This window comes from Pleurodeles waltl, chromosome 9 (genome assembly GCF_031143425.1).
Source record: "Pleurodeles waltl isolate 20211129_DDA chromosome 9, aPleWal1.hap1.20221129, whole genome shotgun sequence".
Classification (NCBI taxonomy): Eukaryota; Metazoa; Chordata; class Amphibia; order Caudata; family Salamandridae; genus Pleurodeles; species Pleurodeles waltl.
In genome coordinates this window covers 398,373,574-398,399,303 of record NC_090448.1, presented here as the reverse complement: position 1 = coordinate 398,399,303, position 25,730 = coordinate 398,373,574, and the positions used below count along the sequence as shown (strand labels likewise).

Below are 25,730 nucleotides of genomic sequence, written 5' to 3'. Positions count from 1 at the left end.
ACCCAAAGTCCTTTCCAAACGAAATCGAACCATGTAGACATCTAAAGACAAAAATATTTCCCAAGTGAGAATCATGGTTTCTAAGATATTGGGGACTGAATTTTCTTTAGCACATTTTGTGATTAGTAACCGGGCTTCTCTGACCCTCAAATATTTAGGACAACAAAATATATTGACATCAACTAGCCTGCTATGAAATAAAGGCCAATGAAGATCCAGTACCTTTGAGGTACCAAAAAACAACTCATACTGACCAGTTTGAAGGTATTGGGCAAATATGTGTTAGTGGTAGCCCTCACTGTCAACCAGTGGAAACTAAGAACCACCAGTGGACCTTTTAAAAATGTTTGATTTTCACAGTTTTGAGATCCAACCGAACGTTTCTCGACAACTCAGCATCTGGGTAAAGACACTTAGCTTCCCTGCACTCAGAGGCAAACAGTCGTCGTGCTGGTATTTCTACTCTGTTGTAATCGTTACTGAGTAAAACCTGATAACTTAAACACAGTAGTGACCAGAAGACCTGAGAACTTTGCAAAGCGTTTACTAGACAAGTCCCACAGATTTGCAATGGCTTGTTTTTTATAAAGCCCTATGGTGTCACATTAAGACACGATTGACGATAAATCCCAAAAAGATGCTGGATATTACTGATTAGTTAAAGTCTGTATGGACAAAAGTAGACAGCTGTTAGTACCAGCTCTATAATCTTGGCTTTTTTTATTGTTCCTTGAAGCTCATTAGTACTTTTTGCAAGGCATTTCTGGGAGGCACCCCTATATCTTCTTTGGTGCTCTCCAGTAGGGACCATGTCTTCTTCTGGGAAAACACCACACCCCAAAAGAATAGATTCCCTCTCCTGCCTTTTTTTCTAAGGGGACATGCTCTTTCGGCCTTCTCAGTGTAAGAATGCTGGCTGCTGGCAGTGATATTGTCTTTGGATGGCTGTACTCCACCAGGTACAGCTGTTCCAGTAATAGGGATCGTCCGCACCTCTCACATGAATCGTTGAGGACAATTAAATGAACAAAATAATTTGTAGCTTGTAAAATGAACTGTTACCCAAAGATGTCCTGGAGCTAGTGAACATAACTCACCAGTTAAGGTGAAAACATTTATGTAGTTAATGATTTGCAGAAATTTCGTATATTAAAAATAAAGCAGAAATGTATCAAGAGGGAATACAACAAAGTAACACCAACGTGTGAAAAATGGCAGGTACCCTGTGTTGTATTTTTTTTAAATCTGGGCAACACTGATACTTACTGGCAGATCAAAGATGGCAAGAAGGTACATAATGACAACATCTTTGTTGAATGTATTTGGGTTTTGTGGCCCACACAGTTTGGTGGACCATGCATAGTACTTTAAATGAGATACATTTATAGTAACTTTGCTAGATGATATCTTATAAGGTGAGGTTTAGTAAGGGCCGAACGTAGGCAGCAGCAATGTTATGAAAGACTTTATGTTTGTAGGTACTTCAGAAGGCCCTGATATCTGACATTCCCTTAATCTAGGCTGGATGATTTTAAAGTGTACAAAAAAGTGATGGATGGAATACTTAAATTAATCTCAGCCACAGGTAATTACTTGTGCCTCATCACATTCCATAATTATTTTGCATACCATGTCATCTCAGTTTGGAAACAGCTATATGAAAATCAGTCTTGATCCTGCTCCAATCAGAACAGTCCAGCCCAAACTGTCAAGCTAGGTCCTAGCTGAACCGGAACACAAGCAACCCAGGTCCTTTTTTTCGCTCTAGTTATGGGCCCATCAGCTGGGTATAGCTTGATTACCATTGGCTGGGATTAACTCAAGCGTTCCATCTATCACTGTTTTGTAAACTGGATGCTATGAAGACATGAATGACCAATCTAATGCCTTTAGGGGAAAGAATAAAATGTTCCTCGGTGTCTTAAGAAGTTGAAAGAAGGCTGAAACAACTTTATTCAGCTTGAGTATTGATAAAATACCTAACTAACATCTGTTTCATCGGAGTGTAACTTAACATGTTATTAGATATGGAGTACACTACACGAGAGGTCCCTTTTGGATATTAGACAAAGTTTAGTAAGTGGGCCACTATGAGGCACTAAGGTTAGTGTTATCTGCGTAGGTGAAGATTTTAAAACAAAATGATCTTATGAGGGCAGTTAAAAGCACAACATATCTATTGAGGAATGTGGGACTTGGTGCAGATCACTGTGGCACTCCAGGCTGTAAGGGGCTGAACTCAGAATGGTAGGAGGCAGTAGCACATCCAGTGAGATGTTAGTGATAAAATATTCTACCCACTTAATGGATAAGAAGGTAAACCTAGTTGTCCTAGAAGTAGATGTGTTAGCTTCTGCCCCTTTGTTGAGCGCAGTATCACTCAGGAAGGTATCCTGGCGCTGAGCAGGTGTGAGTCTCGCCACTCCTAGGGCATAGCAAGACTACTCGAAGAGCCAGGTCTTCAGCTTCTTGTGGAATTGAAGAAATGAGGAGGAGGCTCTTATGTGTAGCAGCAGATCATTCCACACTTTAGGAGTGATGTAGGAGAAGGCTCATCCGCTGGATCTGGTTTTCCATATGCGTGGGATTTGTGAAAGTAAGAGTCCCGATGAGCAGAGGTGTCTGGTAGGTTTGTGAAAGCAGGTGGGATGGCTGAGGTATGCTGGGCCAGTATTATGTAGTGCCATTAAAGTGTGGGTGAGGAGTTTGAATTGTGCTTGGTTATGAACAGGGAGCCAGTGGAGCTTCTTCAGATGTGGTTTGATGCGAGTGCGGTGTGGGGGGTTGAGAGTATTTCTGAGTTCTGAGTAGTCTGCAGCCTTTCTGGTGAGTTTTTTGTCTAACTTGTTTGTTTGAACTTATCACCAAGAGCAAAGACTCTGCCTAAAGAGCTCGCTCAGATGCGCACGTGACCATTTGATACTTCGGGATCCTTACCCTCTCCTTCCCCTCACCATCGCCTGCTGCATCCCTGGCACCCGCTAACATTCATTTAGTGTGACACTAGCATAGGCTTATCACAATCAGGCTTTGGTGCCCTGAGTGTCCCTGACCCACACCTGCAGGTACGCTTGGCCCTGGAATGCTCTGCAGAAGTCTAGTAGCCAGCCTGCCCTGTGCTACAAGAGTTCAAGGTCAAGAGGAACAGCTAAAACGTCCCGTGTAATTTTAGAGCATAAAGGCCTGAATTTCAATCATTGTTTGGGGTTAGAGGAAGTCCTATCCCCTTTCTCTTTACAAGAAACTCCCATGTACAGAACGAATAACCCTGTCCATGTGATAGATATTCTTTCCTAAAGGTTTAGATTATGTGTAACACAGAGATAGCATATGTCCTCTTCCACGCACAATTGAAGGGATTTCTGGACTGTGACAAGCAATCCATAAGTTAGAGCCATTTAAACTTTCTGGGTATTAAACCTGGTTGGTAGGTTGAATCAACAAGACAGTGGCGCTCCAGAACTCTTTTACGGGAGCGAGAATGGTAGGTGCCAAGATATTGCACTATCGTAGTTGTATGCTAGTGACGTCATACAAATTCAACTGCATCCAGTAAGAACACATAACTATGGTTTTATCCAACACAAGCATACTTATCTTTAATACTGCTGTATAACCTCTAGAACTTTAGCAAGATCTTCGGCAAGGCCTGACAAAGATGAAATATATTGCTGGATCTTAACACTTATTAAGTGCAATACCTATCTGAGTCAAAACCTATTTACTCCCAAAGGTAACCCGTTATTGTTCACCCTTAGATACAACTGGAGCACCATTTAAACCAAAGGGGTCTTGACTATTCAAAACAACAGCATCAATTGCCCAGAGACAGTGAGGGGAACAGAGTGTTTCTAATACTGCTAACAAAAAGCAACCCCACCTGCTTTTTGCTAGGTTCGGTTTGCAGTTTTACAAGACTTGAACTGCAGTTTAACAAGGATGAAACTGCAGTTTACAAGGCTCAGACTGCAGTTTTACAAGGTAGGATTTGCAGTTTACGAGGTTTGACATACAGTTTGATAAAGCAGGGAAATACGTGGTGACAGTTTTTTTTATTTACATACGTACCCAAAATAATGTAGGACTTGTTCTCTAGATATTATGAGGAGATAAATATGCAGCTCCGGAGGGTGAATGCTTTTGTTATTTACAGACCGAACATTGCATAATATATGCTCTGTGCACTACAACTGTATACCAAAGCGCCTGTACTGGTTGTGACCGATTTAGTTATTTACATACTTAACCATAAGATAACATGTGGCCTTTTCCAAGACATTATACAGCTATAGGCATGCAACTGTCTGGGTAGTGAATACTTTAGGAAATTACAGGCAGGGCTTCAGACAACATAAGAAAGGGCCAGATGTAGGAAAGGAATTGCAACTCGCAAATGGCAAAAACTGCCGTTTGCGAGTTGCAAATCACATTTTCCTATGCAGAAATGCATTCTGCGAGTCGGACCGACTCGCAAAATGCATTTCAGAATCGCAAATAGGAAGGGGTGTTCCCTTCCTATTTGCGATTCCTAGTGGTATGCAATACCATTTGCGACCGCATATGCGGTCGAAAATGGTGTTGCAGTTACCATCCACTTCAAGTGGATGGTAACCCACTCGCAAATTGGAAGGGGTCCCCATGGGACCCCTTCCAGTTTGTGACTGGACCCAAAAACATTTTTTCACGGCAGGGAGTGGTCCAAGGGACCACACCCTGCCCTGAAAAAATACCGAAACTAAAGGTTGTGTTTTTTTTTTTTAAGTGCAGCTCGTTTTCCTTTAAGGAAAACGGGCTACACTTAAAAAAAAAAAAAACTGCTTTATTTAAAGCAGTCACGAACACGGAGGTCTGCTGACTACAGCAGGCCTCTATGTTTGCGAGTGCCCATAGTCGGTATGGGGCCGCAATTTGCGACCCACCTCATGAATATTCATGAGGTGGGTCATTGCGACCCCATACCGACTTGCAGACGGTGTCTGAGACACCGTTCTGCATAACATTTTGCGACTTGCAAACAGCGAGTCGCAATGACTCGCTATTTGCAAGTCGCAAAATGTTATTTTGCTACATCTGGCCCTAAATCCTTATTGCCGGCGGATGTTATAGTGGTGTAACCATGAAACTCTCTATGTGCTAAATGCTTTGGCTACTTACAGAGCAAACCTGCGATAATGCATGGCAGATTCCACGAGCATTTTTACAACATAATTTTTATTGATTTTCATTATAGAGATGAATACAAGCTACAACCACTTCAGAGGCAGAAGGTCTTCTCAGGACAGGATGGTCTACATAGGGTACACCAAGAACCAAAAAGAAAATGTCACCTCCTTGAGATTCCACAAGATTATAATGGGCGTACAAATACAGAAGTCCCACCCCGCGACGGCAGTGGTTTGCCCCGGTACCAAGGATGCAGGGCCTTAAAGCTCAGACCAAACAAACACTCATTAGACTTCTGAACCTCCAGCAAACAAAGATGAAGGGTGAGATACCAGAATTGCCTCTTGTGCGTTACGAAGCCTCGCACGTGCCGCTCAGTGGTTAAGCACTGATTCCCAGGTGTGCCCAAACAGCCCTCACATGGTGATAGATGCCACCGCACGTCACCCTGGGAGTTACCAGTGATTAGCATCTATTCTTAGAGGCGGGTTAGAAAACGAAGGAGTCTGGGGAAATATATCGGTGGCAGAATTTCATCAGAAGATTAGACTATGGTGACACAGTGTGCTTCAAAATGAAACTTCCTTTAAGGTTTTGGCGGGAAGCTCCACAAACCTTATTAGCGTATGTTTAAAGAAAACGTTAAACACTCCATGTTAAGGTACCAGCGTTTGTACAGCGCACTTTTACCATTTGTGTGGTCCCATAGTGCTTTTGCGATCGAGGCATATTGACATTTTAGGATTATCAATGATTAGAGTCTTTGTCTCTGGTTAGAGAAAGAATAGCTTGTCTATTTTATTATTTAAACTTGTTTTGTAATGAAGGAAGGCGGCAAGGGTAATGTCTGATTCTAACAGGTCAAATATATAGATGTAATGCTGTGTGTCTGTAATTTGGTAGTGGGTGTGTATAATGTGCTCTGCTGGTGTGCAAACAAGTATAAATATACCTGGGTCTTGTTGTGTTGTTGAGATGCCAAAAGATAGCCATTTGTACGGCTCTGGCAGTGTGTTAAGCATTTGAACCACCAATATTATATCTGCCTATATTTTCTGCTAGTAAAATCAAGCATATTATTTATTCTAGTAAATTCACGAGCTGCGGTCTGTCCTTAAGAACAGAGGGGCCCAGCCCCTCACCTTTTTCTACTGAAATAAAGAGTGTCTGTCAGGCTGAATAAAGGTTAGCCTGACAGACACTCTTTGTGTTCAGGTCAGGCACTTAGACACTGTACTTGTGCTACATGCACAGGAGCCTGGCTGCCTGAGCTGAACTTTGTCGGGCTGAAGAAGTCACAGCTCCTGTGGGTGTAACCTCTTCAGCCTAGCAAAGCGCTTGGAATACCTCTCCCTCACAACAAAGGGGAGTGTAACAGATATCCTTGGACCAGGGGCTTCAGTTTTAAGCCTTGAAGTGCTCAGGACTGAGTTTCCCATCACTGGCACCTCATGACAGAGTGGGGTCAGCAACTCTAACTGATGAGGTAGCGACTGCCATCTCCTCTCATTAGCTGACCTTTCCAATTAGAGGAGGTGGCAGGTCCAAACATCCTGGAACTCCTAGGCTTCCCTCCAGAGACGCTGCAGCCAGTATGTTTTATATTTTGTAATGTGTGTGTTTTTGTGTGTGCATGTATGTTTATTTGTGAGTGTTCTGAATTGGTGGGTGTGTGTGCATGCGTGAAAGCATGGATGTGAGTGAGTGTGTATGTGTGTGTATAGCTCAACTCAAATTACCTGCCTCCACTGAAATTCACATATCTCTAAGTCTACCAATGCCACACATCTGTATTTGCTTATACCAACTTCCTACACATGATTCCCATATAAGAACTACTACTTCCAACTTCATGACTTTATTCTGATAACTTTACACAAACATAACAGTACTAATAACTTCAAATGCGCGTGCAAGTAAATTCATGATATACAGTCATTATTTGACACGTGTAAACTACTAAAATTAACTTCAGGCGTATGCAGTTTTAACACTGCCACATACAGGAGCATTTCAGGCTTACATACCCGCAGAGCACAGCTCAACATGATTAGCAGTTGCATTGTAGAGCGCCTGTTCACGCCCACAGGGGTTTCTTGCGCTACAGCGATTCGGAAACAGCAGTCGGAACCTTTGTTTAGGCAAGTTCTCAAAACATATCTTTTTGATCTATGAGTCCAGCCAGAGTCCACCTGACATCGGGAGTCGGGGTGCTCTCCTAACGCTCGGAGGACCGGTTATGGCAGCCATGCGCTAAAGAAATCCCCTTTTGAATTGAATTGACAGACACGGACATTTATTGTCCTCAGAAGGATGAAAGACTGAGGGAAACCACTGGGACTTAAACGTGCGATCACAGATCCAAACACAGACCCCTGCGCGCCGCCTCACTCCACTGAGCCCTTGTCAAGCTTGCCCACCACACACAGCAGGGTGTCTTCACTACTACTAGTAAAATTACGCACTCGCAGAGCTAGTAAGATCTCACCTAGAAGGGCTACTAGTAGTCACACGACGCACACTCACTACTGGTGTTCACGCATACATTGGAGAATGCGGCGGGGTGTTTCTGTGTAACATATCTAAGGGGGGGGTGGGTATTTTTTCTCTCTTAACCTGAACATTAATAGCGTTCAGAGGCCCTAGCCGAGTCCGTGATAAGAAGTCAGCTAGAGGCGCAAGACGCACAAAATGTAATAACCGCGGAACTGAAGTGACTGCCAGGACGCGGCGTGAATCCCGAGCCTCCAGGCCTGGCTGCCTCTATGAGCCGGGGAGGGAGGGCGGGCGGCTGTTTGCATCAGCAGCTCCCGCCTCCTTAGACTTGTTTTGCCCCCTGCACCTTGGGACCCAGGGAACCCTCTAAAGACATGATCCGAGATCAGAAAACGAATCAGAGGATCGCGTAACCGGGGAACAGCGCTGGGCGAGGCCCTTCCACACTGCTCCGTACTCAAGGCGCTCTCGAGAGAGCAGGGAGGGAGGCGCTTCTTTACAGGGGAAGGGACATCATGTTTAGCGACAAGCGACGAAGGCAACAGATGCTGTGAAGAACCTGAAGTGACGTCTGACGTTTGCACCCCAAATCGTGCTGTGTACTGCGGGGTACAGACCCTGAAGGCACAGGGACTGCTGGGGGAGTGTGGGGGGGGGGGGGGGGGCAGGATAGAAGCCTCTTGGAGAGATGAGATACTCGGCACCTCACCAAATTGCCTTCTATGAAAAGGCCATTTTCTATATACATTTTGCAATCTAGCACTTGGATATTTTTCTTACAATCTATCCGTTTTCTGATTTTTTACTAAGGTTGTTACTGATTTTCATTTCTATCAAACCACTTTTCCCCCAGTTTTCTTATGCTAAACAGCTCCCCCGAGAGGTCTAATTGAACAGCTCTAATTGAAATGATCCAAAACCAATACGCCAGCAATCGGCCTCCTTATAAGTAGGCCCTATCTGATGCAATAATTATTGTAGCCCATAAAAACTCACACCAAGGTGAAAAGCTCAATGCAGGACCGACCGCGTGAAGGGTAACGAAACAATCTCGGCGCTATGGTCAGTGCAGAAACAGCTGCACAAGACAAGGCATCTGTGCAAGGTCAGCGAGTGATTGAACCTGAAAATGAAGCACCCGCCTATGCTAATTATTCTCACAAAAGTCCCAAATGAAGTTTCAAACTCTTTCTATGTGACGCAAACAGTGCGGTGCAGAGGCACCTTTGTGATAGAGAAAGTTTCTGAAAGGTAATGAGCTCATCTGATGGTGGATCCAGTGGCGTAACAAAGGCCCCCCGCAGCCCCGCGATTTGGGGGAGGGGCGAACTTCAGGGGGGCCTCAGCACAGTACACTGTGCACGGGCGGCAGGACCCTCTATAGGTCTAGTGGGAGAGAGGCCCCTCCAGGTACATTGCAGGTGGGCCCCCTTAAGTGTCGTTACGCCACTGGGTGTATTATTCTTTATTATTCTTTCTGGGGGCGCTGAAATGCACCCCTCCTCCATTATGATGGTTGTGGGGACGGGAGCGCATGTACTGTGGAAAAGGGCCTCTGCTCTTCAGTTGGGCCTTGCGGCACTAGGAGGTGATCACGAGGAATCCAATTCTCTGCCACATCTGGCGCAGAGCTGCCTCGGTGTCTGTGCCGTCCCTCTAATCCCGTCTGATCATGGAGCAGCAGCGCCATCCAGAGGGCAGGTGCAGGGCTGAGGCTGACGCCAGGTGTGTGACCAGCCCTCGCTGCTCAGCCGTGTCTAGCCCGCTCTCTTTCTCTTGCATTTATTCCCTAAGCTGTCATGGTACCCAAGACCCTCCGAGCAGCATGATAGAGTGCGCCGACGCCGAGAGAATGTACCTGTCCAACCTCTGATTTCTAATCTGTTTGCATTTATAGCCACTGTTTAAGTTTCTAATGCCCTGCAGCGCGAATTCTTAAATTACCCAAGGCAAAGGGTAGGTTTAGGGTACATTGGCTTACAGTGGAGTAATGCTCGGACGACCCTAGGGAGTGGTGAGGTCTGCAGAATGAATGGCCATGCGACTTGTACATTAACTATGAATACCGCTCCTGCAGTAAACGATATTTCTAAATGTAGGCCTAGTACTCGAACCTGGTATAGCTGAAAGCATAGTCAACTGGTGACCTTACTCAACTAGCCATTCCAGTTCCCTTTCAAGTTGTACGGATCTATAGTCAAGGTCCCTGTTTCACCAGGCTGCGGAACAGGCCCGCACCCTCTAATTTAGCATGCATGCACCTTTTCTCCTAGCAGTTTGCCCTAGTGTGTAATATGTCTCATGGTTTTTCTCTGGTTTTCAGGACTGGCAATAGATTTTTAGGATATATGGGGCTTCACTCAGGCTGTTCCCACACCTCTCCCGGACCCATGGGGTCTTCTTCAGCACCCTGGAACTCTTCCAGCAAAGACATACACATTTAATATCAATGAGCACCCAGAAAAACAGTAAAGACCTAGCTCTTCCCAAGATGAAGGAGGCATGCAACAAACAAGAACTAAAATCTCTGCCATCACAAGGAGGACAGCATCTTATGAGCATCCTGTGTCAATCACACAGACCAATATTATTCACACACAGAGAGCACTGTAGTCTGACACCAATTCAGCCAAACATAAACACATTGTAAGCTTAAGTGTCCTATATCTCACTCCTTTTTGCTCGACTGCATGCACAGGTCATTACAAAGAAAACCAAAACACTCCAACACAGGCCACAAAACAAACCTACAACCTATCAACCAGGCACGGGGCACAGAGTAATATTATACCCAGCCACAAAACACTCTGGTGTTTAGTCAATAAAACACAACAGAACACAGTCTTTCAAAGCATTGGAACATTGATCCAAGTATCCGGTCTTGGCCATGAAACATGTGCTTTTTATTGAATCCAAACAAATGTGCTAGGGCATGAGAGAAGAAAAGGGCCCTAGTTGCACTCTGATGACCTTAGGTCAGCAGACATGCACTAAACACCAGCCACATACCAGATGGCACAGAACGTGTCCACGGTGAAGCAGGTTATTGCCAAGCAGATGTTCGTTAAGATAGTTCGTATATGATAGGGGAATAACAGCTAAGTTTCTATGCAGGAGAACCACAGGTTCACCAGACTCTTTGTTGGCCAAGTCCAGCTGCAAGGTATATGAGTGGGACAGGAGAGGTGTGAAATGTGCACCTTGTACAGTCCACTGTGCAGTTTATAATTAGTAGTTACGGGTGACCTTTACTCACTGAAGAGCTTGGGAGGTTACCCGAGGAAGAGTTTGGGCGTGGGGCTATAAACTTTGTAACTTGCTACTGCCTTTGAGAAATCTTTATTAAGAACATAATAACAAATATTAATTTTATTTTGTGTCCTTATATATACTGGTCACACGGTGAAGAGTTTGTAGTTACATTTGCTAAATTATTTACTATTTTGGTCTCGTTGGAAAATATAGGAACTATTAGCAGTTTCCAGATGGTATTGAAGTGTGCCGCTTCCTTAGTTGTGCTCCGCATGCGATGCTGTCATGTGTTAGGGATTTAGACAGCCGGAAGAATAGCAGAACTGTATGACAGTGATAAGGCTGCAAGGTGGTAGGTGATTTCCAGAAGAGGTTTACAGCTGTCGGTCCACCACTGAAAGCAGACTACACCAGGTCCACCTCTTTGATCAGGATTTCTTCCTTCAGCCCAACTTTGCTGAACAGCAGGTCTAATGTTTCCTGAAATGGGAACGAGGCAAGGAGGAGAGGGCTAGTCTAGCATTAGATGTTTTCTTTGCTTTCTGGCGGATTAATAATCTGCATGACAGCTATGTTCAGTTGCACAATGCTTAATCTATTATAAATCATAAATTGGGAACCATAAGAGATGCAGCTAGATAGTTTTCATCATTGCCTACTGATTTCACTCTTCTGTCAATGCAGGTGCAAATAAATTGAATAACTCAAATCAGATAATTTATTGAGTTTAAGGTACCTACCTTACAAAACAAACAGTCAAATCCAAATGTCACAAAAGATGAAAAATAAATTGACAATTTTGGAATGGACTGTTTATGTTTTAAAGACTATGAACTTTAAGAGGCAAACTATCTGATTCGAATTAGTCACCTCACACAAATAAAATACATTTTTAAATGGACAGTGTCTGGGTTGGCCTTGAAGTTTTTCACTGCAATAGCCTGACTTACTTTTCTGAATATGGGACACACTTTCACTCCACCTCTTTTCATTAAGTCACAACAATAAGTCAGCGAAAACAAGGGATATTTTGCTGTTCACAGCAGTGAATGGAGAATCCTGGCCCAGTAGAGCAATACATCAGTCACATCGCTGTCACTGCTCTTTCCCTGCCCCCTAGTCCTACCCTTCCAAATACTTCTCCTGTTATTGAATCTAATATTTCCTGACACATTTCCCCCTTCTTTGTTCTCATTCCTAGTTTTAAAATTCAATTTCTCGGTTCTGTCTATTTACTGCTCTAAATCCTGGTTCTGCTCTGTTCCTGGTCTTCGTCGGTGCTCTTTTGCCTGTTTCCAGGTTCTCCTCTCAGCTTCCGACTTCCATTTATGAGGATGCTGCTTCTAATTCCAGTGCACTTTCCCTTTGCCGGTCCTTTTCTATCCCTTCATACAAATGACTGCACACTGTCACTTTAGAGAGAAATTTCGAAGTAGATAAATAATGGTGTTATTACTATGTCAAAAAATACATTTCTTGAATCATTATTGCGAGCTCGAAGCCTACAATGTTTGTAGTTATGTATTCAGCATTTCCTGTACTGGGAAATTTCTGAAATAATGCGTCCGAGTGCCATAAGATGTTTTTTGATTATTTTCCTTTAAAAATCCATTGCTGGCCTCATGTTTGACATTAATTTGCTGTGCAGGGTACGAAGGAGCGACAGTTAATATTATTTTAGGCCGCCAATAATGCATTACCTGTCACCTATTTGCTAATACATTAGGAAAGCTCTCAGAAGAAAGAAGGCTGGAGAGCTGCTATCATTAACAATCCACTGATAACTCCAGCCTGAGTTAGACTCAGAAGATCATGCAAAATACCCAGATTACTTGGGTAAATTCTAAAATAAAGGGGAATTCCATGGGGGAAATTTCGCCATCACAGACATGGTTTGGTGAGGGAATACAGATGCTAAGTCCTGTTCAGGGTGCTGGTGAGGCCTAGATGTTCACGTCGGTAAACCTATTCTTGAGGGCAAATATTAATCCCTCGGGGGAGACTAAAATTGAAGACATAAGTAAAAAAAATGAGATTTTTCCTGAAGGTTAGGGAGCCATGTAGGGCAACGGCTTCAGAGACAGAAGTGCAGATTGGTGGGAAGCAGGAGCTTCCTCTACATTTCAACACATCAATAAAACCTTGTATTTATGCTTATTGTGGAGGGGAAGGCAGTGAAGGAAATGGGTATCTAATATCCTTCACATTACATTCCAGCTTTTTGCCCACGTTCTGTATTAGAAAAAGCTGACTGCGACCTGGCTTGGTTGGGAATGAAACATGACTTTGTCTCAAGGGCCTGGATGTACCAGAAATGAAATATTTCTCTGAGGCGCAGGGGCCAGGGATCGCCACCCCTATAAAACACTGGGACAGGCCAGAATAAGCTTATGCCAGAGAGTCATTATTTTACTGGTCATTTATTCGTGGATGGCGGCACAATTCTTTACACTGGCACACAATGATATTTTACTCGTTTTTTGTTATGTGCCATTACATTTATGTCGATCTGTAGTTGCCAACTCTCCAAGGGAGCCTCGTGCAAGACACTAAGGAGTCTAGGACAGCACATAACATCCAAGTCTGCGTCTGCTGAAAATCTGTCTTAATCAAAGTCAGAGTGGGAGTAACGCTGCCTTCAGATCCAGACGATCTCTGAACTTTTGTTTGCAAGCACCAAAGCTAAAAACTTGGCATCCCCTCGTGAGAATTCATATATCCACAGATTCTATGCATGTCTCGATGCTGGGGAGAACTCCTTGGATAAAAAACAGCAGGGACCATCTGCAGTGCAGAGGATGATGTGGAATGTACATTTTGTGCTGCACGGTGGATTTGTTTTGTCTCGATTCTTGCTCGCTCCAAACATTACACATTTTGATTAACAGAGATTAATAATCTTAGAAGACTGCGGAGGCCTATACTTAATAAACTGGTACATGAAGGCACAGACACAGGGCACGATGACTGCAGACACAGGGGCACAGATAATGGAGAGGAGTGCCCAGACACAGTGTGCTACAAGAGCACAAACAAGGAAAGCGAGGGCCCGGCCACAAACTAACTGAGGACACAGGCAAGCAGGTGCCAGGCCTCAGTGTGACACGAGGCCACAGTCAAGGACAGTGAATGCCCAATGTATAACTGACAGCACAGATAAGGGAATTGAGTGTCCAATGGGTAACTGTGGCATAGACAAGGGAAGTCAGGGTCAGGTCTGGTGTCATGAGGTCACGGACAAGGGAAGCAACTGCACAGACACCATGTAACTGAGGGCTTAGAAAAGGGAAGCGAGTGCCCAGACACAGTGTAACCGAAGAGAAAAACGAGGCAAGAGAGTACCCAGACACAGTGAAGCTAAGGGGATAGACACTGGAACTGAGTGCCCCCTCATAGGTAACTGAGGGTAGAGACAAGGAAACTGAGTACCCAGATCCACTGTGACTTAAGACAACAGACAAGGGAAGCGAGTGCCCAGACACCGTGTAATTGATGGCATAGGCAAGGGAAGCGAGTGCCCAGACACCGTGTAATTGATGGCATAGGCAAGGGAAGCGAGTACTCAGACATACTATAACATAAGGGCGCAGGCCATGGAAGCGAGTACCCAGACACAGTGTAACTGGCGGCACAGACAGGGGAAGTGAGTGACTGTATACAGTATAAACTGAGGGCATACACAAGAGAAGCGAGAGCTCAAAGGCAGTGTGATTGAGGGCACCGACAAGAGAAGCATGTGCCAGACACCGTGTAACTGAGGTCAGAGACAACTGAAGTGAGTGACGGACACAGTGTAACGTGAGCGCAGACACAAGAACTAGACTCTGATATGAGTAAGAGAGCACGGACATGACGACAAGGTGAGACAAGCATTGCAACAGGGTGCTCACAGATGAAGACAAGGGGGTGCACACCGCTAGACACGAGCACTGACAGGGGACACACGAGAGTGCTAAACGTCAGGCATGGGGGAAGGGAACTTGGGCGCATGTACAGGGTGACATGCGGTCTGGCCATTCGGAAGCAAGGGTCGCAGTCTTCAGATGATGAACAACATCCCCCCCCAATAGACAAACTAAACTAGGGGATCAAGAGACATAAACATGCACAGGAAGCACCTCACCAAATTATAACACTTGGAACATTTACAACACAACATGACACCATCCGACATTGCACCACACCATCCAACAGTGCACAACAACAGAACAAACTGCCCTAAACTATGCAGCACTACTTAACATCACTTCACATCAGGCCTCATCCTTCCACATGCTACCATCCCAAATTACAGTATCCGCACAATATAACACCAGACATAGCGCCCTATACAACATACCACACAACACTAACACAACAAAATCCTACACCACAATATATCATACTATTCCAAACAATACCATGCCAAATTATACAACACAGGACACTCGGAGCATTAAAGCAGACAATCTAACGCCACACCTCGACCCTCTGTACAGCAGAACACCAAGGTTTCCTTCACAAAATAATACACCATACCAAACAAACCCACATAAATAACATAGGGCCACTTCATACAGTACATCACATCAAATTATATCACAAATTCTCAAGAATACTCAACACCAAACCACAACATAGTGCAATATAGCACACTGCAATCATTGCACCACAGCACGCCCCACCACACAATATACCACAACACAATATCATAGCCTAATCAAATCCATCATTCAAGCGACCCAGACCATATGGACATATGCCACAATACCGACAAAATATCATCCTACAATAATATTGGAGTCATAATACCCACTACTATAATGTTGAAAAGTGAAATTTAAGTAGATAAGCAGATACTTACAATTCATAACTCCGCCTCTACGTATGTTGAAGATATTTATATCTTCAAGGTACACAGATGTGGAATTGTTACAGCTCAAGGAAAAAATTAGATAAGAAACAGATGACCACCATCAAAACCTCGATAGATTTGACGAAATGATCCCACAACTATAAAGTACAGCAAATTACGGGTATGAAAACACAGACATATGTTGTGGTATAGGCGCTTGAAACATAATCCTTCAAAGAAACACCCTTCAGCTAGGGTGAACTCTAAACAGAACCATCAAAATTATGGCTAACACGGATATTACCTCGAGTTCTGCATTAAGATCTCTTACCCTGAGCCTTCCCTGCCCCATATTTTAATATTTTTCATGAAACTCCACATTAATCCACAGTGTAGCATCTTAATTTTAAGCCTCTTTATTCTGCACCATCTCCTATTTTGAACTTTTACCCCTGAGCCTACCTATCCGGTCTCATATCGAGCCTCTTGAGACGCTCGCTCCAGTTTCATAATGTTATCTTTTACTTGTGATCGTCACTCACCCCTCTCACATTTGACCCCCTTACTACTAAAGCCCTCCTTGGCTCCTCGTATTGTGACCCTTTTAGAGAGCCTCTCTTTTTAGTCTTCAAATCATTACCCTGCCGGCTACACCAATAGGGTGTATTCTTACTTTGGTAACTCATCCAAATGGTCCCTTGTCATCGCTTTCTCTGGCTGGCCTTCCAGTCTGAAATTACCACATAATTCAATATCTACCAGTGTCATATGTCCTCATGCCTGTGAGCCTCCTCCGCCTTTTCTTGTGCTGTGAACTCCGTACTTTCCCCAGATTCCTAACATGATTTTTGACTCTTGTGGCAGTTTGGATGAATTACTTTTGCACATACTTTGACATTTCTAAAGTGCAAACACCCCCCCAAAAAAACCTTCAAACACTAAGCTGGTTCTGGGTAAAAAAAAAAAAGATAAAGGTGAAACCTAATTCTCCATAGGAAACAGAAACAAGGAAATACAATGCAATATCCAGGAGCAGGAAGAGAGACCAACAAAAACATAAAAACAATGACTCAGTGGGATACTGAAATATGGATGTATGCAGTCGACCATCTGTTTCAAGGTACAAACTACTGGATGGTGAATGAAACAAGTTTTCAAAGTGAATGCATATGTATTGTGAATGCAATTGTGACAACAAGCCTCCTTTTGGAACTGTGTCCCACGGTAATCTAATCTGAGAACAAAAAGTGCCTCCTGGCTACAAAGACTCAAGGAATAAAGACACACCGGTTGTGTCAACCCACCCAGCCCACCACTGGCAACCCGGTACACACACACAATATATATATATATATATGCTGCACATAAAATTCGAACGATGGCACTCCATGCAGATTACTGTCCTTTATTTATATCCAAAATTTCACATCAATCCATATAACTCAGAAATCACAGATTTAGGGTGACGCGTTTCAACCATCACGGTCTTCCTCCTTGGCCCTCCAAGTATTCAAGTCATGTGACCCATCCTACTCTTTACAGTATCTTACACGCCGCAAGTCACCATCCACCCAGTGTTAAATGATGCATTCCCTATGGGGAATTGCTTAGAGCAAAGAGGAACTGCAGTACACAACAAAGCGCTGACAGGGAACAAGAAACAATGATACAGAGGTTCAGATCCAGGGGATATCCGTATAAAATTATCAAGAACGCCTGCCGTAAGGCAGGAGAAGTCCAAAGGGAAAAGCTATTAGTTGCAAAAAAGAAGGATACTGACCTTAATTCCCCGAGATTTGTGACAACCTTTAATGCATACTCATTGGAAGTTAAAAAGATTCTTATGAAATATTGGCATCTAATTAAGGCTGATAAAGTGATTGGTCAGTTAGTCAGCCCTCTACTGATGATAACATATATGAAAAGCAGCTCCTTGAGAGATATCTTGGTACATAGTTATGCAAGGAGAAAGACAGGAACCTTTTTAGATACACAACTAGGTTTCTACAAATGTTCCAAATGTAATCAGATATAGCACCAGTCGTAAACAGTATACATTACCCACGGGCAAGAAAGAGAACATTAAGAAATGTATCAATTGTACTTCAGATTTTGCTATTTATGTTATTGAGTGCCCATGTGGGCTGCAATATGTTGGAAGCACAATTTTTCCCCTCAAAAAACGCATTTTAGAACATTGGAGAGCATGGTGAATAAGGACACCACGTACCCAGTAGCGCGCCACTGCAACCTAGCACATGATGGAAAATTGGATAAGATGCAATTTTGTGGTATTGACAGGGTAGTGGGTACCCCAAGGTGGGGTGACAGAGAGAAACAATTGAGGAAGTTAGAATCTGAATACATTATTCGATTAAACTGTTTATTCCCCTGGGGATTGAATAAGGATGAAGAACTTCATGTTCATATTGGATAGTCAGATATTGTTAAGAACTGGGAGAATTGGGTCAGGGTTTCAGGTACTTTCCATAAAACACGTCTGTTTTCACTGGAAAAATGTGATGTGTCCACGTTGTGTTTTGGGGCATTTCCTGTTGCGGGCACTAGGCCTACCCACACAAGTGAGGTACCATTTTTATTGGGAGACTTGGGGGAATGCTGGGTGGAAGGAAATCTGTGGCTCCTCTCAGATTCCAGAACTTTGCAGCACTGAAATATGAGGGAAAAGTGTTTTATTTGCCAAATTTTTAGGTTTGCAAAAGATTCTGGGTAACAGAACCTGGTGAGAGTCCCACAAGTCACCCCATCCTGGATTCCCCTAGATGTCTAGTTTTCAAAAATGCACAAGTTTGGTAGGTTTCCCTAGGTGCCGGCTGAGCTAGAGGCCAAAATCCACAGCTAGGCACTTTGCAAAGAACACGTCAGTTTTCAATGTAAACATTTGATGTGTCCATGTTGTGTTTTGGGGCGGGCACTATATATAGATATATATATCCTATATCCTCATAGAATATGTCTATATATAGATATATATATTTTTCTAACAGCTGTATGGGTTACTTGGGGGCCATAGTACCCCCCAGGGACACCATACAGCTGTTGAAAAAATTATTGCCCCCACAGGGGGTCGCCCTGCTCACGGGCGACTCCCTGTCAATTTCATTTTTTTTTAACACCCCTGGGGTGTGCAATCAGGCGCAATCACGTCCCCCCAGGGGTAAACCTACCTTTCTAAAAACAAATGTGCCCACAACCTGGGGGCCAGCCCAGTTTCCGAGGGAGCCGGCCCCCTCAAGTGAAATCCCTGGTGTCTAGTGGGGGTGTCCTGCCCCTTGAGGAGGGCCAGGAAACCCGTTCAGGAAGGCCTTGTTTAAAAGGGGCCTGTTTTCCCCAGTGGAGCACTGCTTCGGTGGGGAAAACAGATATTGACATCAGCGTGCCTCGCGGCGTGCTGATGTCACAAAGGGGCAGGGAGAGACACGGAGGATCTTCCGTGTCTCCCGTTTTTATTTTTATTTTTAAAAAAGAGGATTTTTTAACCCCCCCTCCCTCGTGTCGGCCACTGGTCGTGGCCCGCACCAGGGAGGTAGTGCGGGTGTTGGCCAGTAGCCGATGCCCGCACTTAAGCAGTTAAAAGGCTGAGTTAAGATTAAGAAGCCGGCACTGGCTTCTTTTACCTGCAGTTTACACTGAGATATCGGCTGCAGGTGCCTTCACCCAATGATGCATCGTGATGGATTAGTGTGTGCAAATGAGGGATATTCCGCACCTATGAGTTATTCGTGATATTATGGCAATAATCGACTTCCAACGAGCTGAGCTACGGTTATATTAGAAAGGAAATTTAGAAAGTTTCATCCAAATAAAGAGGCTTCATTCTGCTAGGAAAAGCAAGTCTCAGGGAAATCTGTACTGATTAAAAAATGAAATTACAGTAATTACTGGCATAATCTTAAAGGAATAATTGCACCAACGTCCCCATTCTACAATTCTCTTATAATACCCTTCCTCCCTTCCCTCCCTTCCCAGGGTTCAAAATGGACACTCTTTTGAGAACAAATGCTAAAAAAACCTTTTGCAGATCAATGTTTTGGTCCAGATGGCATAAACACGTGCCTTCTATATTTCCTGATAAGGTGACCAGATTTGTCCATAACTTTGACTTATGCATGAACAAGTGAAAAAAGGTAATACAGTGGCTGAAGTATGGACACTTCCTCTGAAATTCTATTCTGTCAGAAAAAAATCACTTAGTTTGACGAAGATGTCATGATACTTATATAAGTAGCCTTTTGTGGTGCACTACAAATTGTGTGTGTAGCTTTCTTCAGTTTTTAGAATAAGCATGGGCAGATGAGAATTAGAATATATTTATTTCAAAGTAAATTTTAAGTCGTACATGTTATTGCCTTGAGGTCTGTTTATGTAATCAGTATAACAAGATACATTGGGTATATCACACCGGAATGCTGGAAATAAATGTTTGCATCAAGGTAAAACCACCAGCTGGCATCTATTTATAAGAGGGTAGCCATGCGAGATAATGGTTGGGGTGAGGAAGTTGTTGTGGGGTCCATGAAAGGACGCAGTGGGACCAAGAAACTTGGTAAACGAATTATAGTTCTCAACAGTAAACGGAAAAGATTACAAATTGATATGATATCAGTGTGCACAGCATTATTTCTGTTAATTTGTAATAAAAATGTACTTTTATGCAGTAGCGGCTGACTCATTTTTACAACAGGGGCGGGAGAGGGGTACAATAGTAATATATATTTTTTGAAAGGTACTTACTTTGGAGCGTCTTCTCATCGTCTCTCAATTCCTGGCTCTAATGTGCGACAGGACCCAGGAAACTGCACTAGCCAATCCTGGTGCTGCTTTCAAGCTGGTAAACAGCATGAAAGCAGTTTCAGGATTGGTGGGAGCGGGCTCTCTCAGCACTCACAAGAGCGCTGGAGGCCTGTGCTTTCTCTAACCCAGCTGTCATAAGACACCTGGGTTAGAGATGTTAAAGTGAGCATGTCTGGCTGGCTGTCGCAAGACGGCCGGCCAATGGGACATGCACACTTTAAATAAGCGCACAGCTCCTTGCTACCACTTGGAAGCAATTACCCTGTCCTGTCCTGACACTTGGTTCAGGATGGGGTGCTGAAAAATAAAATGGTAATAAAGAAAGTTTATTACCATTTTATTTTTCAGTTTTGGGGACATTTTACTTAGCGGGGCGACACTCCTCCGCTCTCGTGGAGGGGCCGCCTCTGCTTTTCTGTTGCAGTTTTTTAAACTTTCATTCCCCTTCAATTGTTTGCTCCTAAAAAACTGGATTAGCATCTGCATGTTTTTGATTTGAAAGCCATTGCAGAATTGCCCACAATGTTACTCTGCCGTCACACTCACCCAAATTCTCCTTTCCACCTCGTCGTCCCTTTCCCCACATTTCTCACTCAAGGTGGCATGTGGGCAACTTACATGCTGCCACATGGAAATCGTAAATATTTTAGGGACCCTTCGAATTCTTATTAGCATGAGATGATGTTTGGCTACGAAGTAAATAGCAAGCGGATGAAGTAAAACGCAAGAAGAGATTAAATAAAGGGAAAGGAGACATAAAGTAATGCACAAGGAACATGAAGAAAAGAAAGTAATGCACAAGGAACATGAAGAAAAGAAGAAGGAGCCATCGAGTACTCTACTAGGAAGGAATGAGTAACGCACAGCAAAGTATGAAGAAATGTAAATGAAAGGGTGAAGAGATACATACTGAGAGAAGTAATGCACGACGAAGAATGAAAAAGGCACATGTATTGAAATATGAAAGAACAAGTAAATGGCTAAAAATAGATGAAATTATATACATGGATGCTTGAGTCTCGTGCCATATTGCTGTTAAAGAACCAGAGGAGGGATAATTCACAGTTTTTGGCTAAATCACCAGTAGAAAATGCACAAGTCATTATTTACTCATTATTTGTTAGTACTTCGAAGCAGCAATCAAATCACAAACTAATTACTTAGGTTATTTTTGCATTTGGAATGGGCACCTTTGGAGCTGGATGAGGGATAAATATAGACAACAGTTTCAATTAATACATGGCCTTTCTGGAACACCCTAGGGATAAATACCAACATATACAGTATTAGCGAAGTTCGTAAAAGTAATGCAGTAGCATTTGCAGATTATTTTGCAGTGATTGTCACCATACAGATCGCACACATTAATCAGGTTCTTAATTATTGGATAAGTAGGTCCATTTTACACAACCTTAAAAGATCAAAAGCTGAGATGCACTAAGAACGCAACTGTGTTAACCTGTAAAGTATATGAAGATAAAACGCATCCTGGTAGGCTATGGATAAAAATGAACTGGTAGTTTGAAGCCACGAGGAATTCCAGATGGATAAAACGATCGGAAATGCATCGTAATTACCCTTTTAAGACAGTTATCGCGTGTTTCCGCTCCACAAATGGTTTCAAAAGGAATAGTGACAGGGCAAAGACCACTCTAGCATCCTGTGAATTGCGGAAGAGCTTAACAGAGTCACAAACACTTCTCACAGAGCTATCACTTTAATGGTATTTTAGTCATTTCTGGCTGGCACAGAGTGGGATGAAAAAAAAGGCAAAGGAACGTGCAAAGAGTGCCAAAGAGAACTTGCACAACTGTACATTCAGTCTTCGGGTACTCATTTCAGAGAACTCAGAAGTAGAAAAGGCTTAGGAAACCCACCCAGAGTGGAACCCGAGTCTAGCACAAATGCCTAAAGTGAATTAACTAGTCCATGGAGCTATATGATCAACATGTTTTCTGAAGCTTATATCTTCTTTTGCTTTCCTAGAGACACTAGAGTTGAACAGTAACACTGGGATACATCCTGCTCTAATCTATTTTAGAACGTACTAAATGGCATAATTGATGTCTGAATCGAAGCACTGATGTAGCAATTAAATAAACTGGGCCGGAGACCCTTGCTGGATGTACGTGTCACTATCATAGGAGATACGAGAGCCTAAGCAGTGAGGCAGATAACAGCAAGGACAGCTCAATCCAGACAAGAGTTGCTGTTCTTTATTTAAGTGTGTTAAGTTGGCATGTCTTGAGTTCAAGGCGCTTACGAAGAACCCTCCACAAATCTAAGGGACAAGATCTTCCACTACAATTCAGCCAGCCACCTGACCATGTCTTTATATATCCCGCAGAATAAGTTTCACTGGAAAGGGGATAGAAGTTCACTTGTCACGTGCCACAAATACAGATTTTGTTACCAGAAGGAATTAAGTGTAAACCTCTTCTCTTGGAGTTCAGAAAGGCAGTAAAAACATTGCTTTCAGTCAGGGACAGTCGTGGCTCGTTGAGCGGTAAAGGGGCGGGGAGCTGAGAGGAGGACAAAAACATTTAATTTAAAAATATATATATATTAATAAAAACGTACCTTCTCCGCTGCTGTGCCGCTTGTCTTTCCTGGTCACTGCAGGCAAGCACAGGCATATTAGGATAGGCTGGAGCACCCAGCCAGGACACTACCAGGCAAACTGGGAGCCTATGCCTGCTCTCTCCAGAACGTCAACACAGTGCTGGGTTGGAGAGAGAACAGTGTGTGTGTGTGCTAGGCCGGCCCGAGACGGCCGGCCAAACACACCTGAACACTGAGGAGCGTGCACAGTGCACTCCCCCTCTTCCCCGTCATCCCCCATGGCCCCGCCCCTTTGACAATGAACGATAATAAACACAGGTTATTATCGTTTCATTGTTAAAGGATTGTAGCGGCTGCTGCTTGCGGAGGAGGGGGATGCAACGCTCTTCAGTCATAGTGTAGGAGCTGCCACTGGTCAGGGACTATGACAGCCTTTCAGGTGACACCACTCATTGAGGTTAATGAAATTCGGTGACCCATTTTAAAAAAATCTTTCCTATAAAGAGCAATCAAAGGACAACTGCATATATACAGTGTGCTTAAATAATTACATACATACATACTTTGACAAAAAGGAAAGGGAAATTGACACATGAGCAGCACATCAAGTCACCAATCACATGTGATAAAACATAACATGACTCATAACTGATAAATGAAGATCAGCACCATGTCCCAGATATGTTGTCACCATGCTCTGCACCAACACAGATAATAGTTTAGAACACAATACAGTTTAGCATGGTTTCTCACTGCAAGTGCAATGCTGCACACTACCTTGGGCACCATACCTCCATGTTTCAGCAACCCACATGCGACACCACACAACATTTCATCACCAATACCCTTCCACCAAACTATGCAGCAACAAACGCTGACCACAAACAGATGATACACCCGGTGCCTGAGAACATTTGACTCTGTGGCATTCTCCAGGCCCATACCTATCGCATAGAGAAGACATTTCAAACTTAAGATTACTTTTAAGGAAGCACACAAAGATATTATTCCTTCATGAATAAAAAAAAAAGTGTTGAAAAAACGACTGCTGGGTCAATGGAGAGCTATCAAGGAACTAAAAACGTGCACTCATAGAGACCCCTAACTGGCCATTGCGTTCCGTAAAATATCAATTGACACCGCAGGTCTCATGCGGCAGTGACTAAAGTTCAGTCACTGACATCCTACCAAAGGAGATTAGTGGAGGAGGCAGGAAAATGTGACCAGGCATCCAGCGCCATCCAGCTGTCCCATATCACAAGTCGAAGTTTTTTCAGTCCAGGCTTTCTTCCAGTCCTCTTCCGATAATGGAGCTAGCCAAACTACAGGTGATGGGGATTTGTTACCAGCACAAACTTGATAGGATCCGGAGGCCTCCAGACAGCCCACACTCCCCCCACCAGAAATACACAGACCGACAAACTTAACTCGTTGAAAGGGGTTTTTATTATTAAAAACATTTCAAAAACATCTTATAACTTTTTAAAGCAAACTAGTTATATCAAGTGTAAAGGTTATTCATTCCATAAACATTTTTCATATTTACATGTCATGAGAGTTTAGTGACCATAAATCAAATCTGACAGGATCCCTTCCTGTCCTGAACCACCATTGGACCACACAGGTGACCCATATCTCACCTGTATCCATAGGAGGGGCGGTTACCCTGACTATACCGTACCTTGTCCTCATGTTTCTGGTTCCGCCCCCCCCTCCAAACACCAATCAGACTCGGGGTGTAGCGGGGCGACCAAGAGCTGGAGCCCCATGTTCCCCCCAGCGATCTGAGCTCTCTTAACCCCTGATCTGTTGTGTACATCCGCTGGTTGGCTCAGAACTTCAGGATCCTATCCCAGGTGTCCTCCCGGGGGCCCAACCTTGGGGACCCCCCCAGTTGTTTCTAGTCACATTTATATCTCAATTTCCACCAAAACTACACTTCACAACTTAACTAAAGAAGAGGGTGGGTGGGTCAATCGCAGGCTCCCGTGTGAATCCAGGTAAAGAAGGACTAGCCTTCTTGGGGGGGCTCTTAAATAGCCCCCCACCGGATTGCGGCGGCCGGATCCGGCCAGAAGCCAACGCTGAACCAACGTCTGGCCCCCTGCTGTACTTCCGCTCCAACGCCTCACGAGGCGCGGGGCGGAAGTCCGGCCAGCACTGTGCACCTCCGGTGCGGCAAAAAAGGGGAGTGAGCCCTGGGCCTTGGAGGCCCCGACCCCTAACGGGCCGCGCCCCCCCCACTTTGGTGAGGGCGCTTTACCCTACTCTGCACAGTGACAGGCTGAACCTAGCACTTCAACAAATCAAAATCTAGAAGGTGCCCAAGGGCCATTCACTTCTCTCTGTGCACAGTCTAAATTAATAAAGCTATCAATGCTTTTTATTTAAAAAGATGCAGGGTTTTTGCATTTTCAATAAATGTAGTGAAAATGAATTACTGAATATAAGAGAAAAATGAATAGTGGAAAAGGGCGAGATAGGAAATATCCTACAGGAATGAGCAGCGGGTCAACGGCGAGGATGGGGTTTAGATCCCAACCTCACTGCTCTTCCGATCACTGTTACAAGGTCTCCCTGCAGTTGTAGGTGAATGGTGTTGAGCGGC

The 25,730-nt window shown here is 43.9% G+C and overlaps 2 protein-coding genes across 3 annotated transcripts in view; one reads left to right on the top strand and one right to left on the bottom strand.

Annotated features, from left to right (window-relative positions):
• Nucleotides 1-25,730, bottom strand: part of MACROD1 (mono-ADP ribosylhydrolase 1) — a 2,310,829-nt gene that overhangs the window by 1,439,517 nt on the left and 845,582 nt on the right. The window lies entirely within an intron of this gene.
• The window catches only part of FLRT1 (fibronectin leucine rich transmembrane protein 1), a 369,338-nt gene that overhangs the window by 74,721 nt on the left and 268,887 nt on the right, over nucleotides 1-25,730 (top strand). The window lies entirely within an intron of this gene.